We start from the raw sequence: 1,395 nt of genomic DNA on the forward strand, positions 1-1,395 counted from the left end.
CATCCCAGAATGATCAATTCACTGTTAAAAAAAAAAAAATTACTGTAACATGGATTGCCCCTACATTTCTATCCTTCATTTCTCTGACTTTTTAAATGGCATTTAATATGAACAAACAGGGTGGTTTTAAATTATATCCCTTTTGCCATATTTAAATGTAATAGGCTAAATTAAAATTTTTTAAATGGAGAAAAAGTGAATAATGTATGTTAATTTCCATATAATAAATCAATGTTTTACCAACAAAAATGTCTCATTACTTTGCAGGAGGAACTTCAAAATTAAAATATATTAGGTTTAAAAGAGAGAGATGGACTGGGTTGAAGAATCCTAGGAGGTCAGGACTTGATGAAGTCTAAAAGTTGACTCCAACTTCTGGTTTAATCTGGATATCATTGAGGGAAAATGGGACATTTATGAATAAGAAACAATGTCATCTTTTAAGTTCATTTTCACCACCACTGACATTGAGGGAATATTTAGATCACAATTAGAAATTTTAGCTATTTATGATTTAGAAATAGTATACCTTTTAAATGGATTCTGCATAGAAACAAAAATAGACATTTTAGAACAATTGCATTCTCATTATGAGAAGCTTAATATTATAAATCTTGTTAGGCTCTAACTATAGATTTTATTGTGTCTGGTTGAACAAATTAACTTTAACTTCTTGAACTCTTTTTTTCAATATATTAAATTAAAATTTTTTAACCCAGTTCTTAACCTCAGAGCAATGGTTTTGAGGGGAAAGGAGATAAATGATGAGAAAGCAATTTTAACTTTGGAAAGGCATTATGGGGATTAGGATAGTGAACTCACCCACTTTTATTCCAGGGGTGGTCTTATGTCTTGATATTGCCCTCAAAGAAGAATTCTGTCTTACACAAGGAGGCTACAGAAGTTTTCAGTAATTTTTACTGCCAATATGAGACCTTTAATAAAGTAGATAATGTTCCAAAGACTGCTATTAGTCTGACATACCTGCAAAAAAAATAATAGTGATTGCTTCTAATGTATTGCAAGCAGTTGGGAGGTCCAACAACACTGATTTCACCCTAACTTCAGAAGTTAAACAGGAAAACACAACCTAACATAAAGCAAGTTTCTTCTTTTTTTTTTAATTAAATGATAGCTGTGTACATTAATGCAATAATTGGGTACAGTGTGGTGTTTTCATATACAATTTGAAATATTTTCATCAAACTAGTTAACATAGCCTTCATGTCATTTTCTTAGTTACTGTATTAAGACATTTATATTCTACTTTTATGGGGCTTGACTCCCTCTTTTCCCAACTTAGTGAACCAAAAGAGGCCATGTGTCACCAGGCCTGTCCTCTTGTGCATATTCACTTTTTTTTCCAGCTTAGTTTTGACACAGCTTTGGCATTCA

This window comes from Otolemur garnettii, unplaced genomic scaffold (assembly GCF_000181295.1).
Source record: "Otolemur garnettii isolate 467f Iridium unplaced genomic scaffold, OtoGar3 scaffold00279, whole genome shotgun sequence".
In the NCBI taxonomy this organism is placed as follows: Eukaryota; Metazoa; Chordata; class Mammalia; order Primates; family Galagidae; genus Otolemur; species Otolemur garnettii.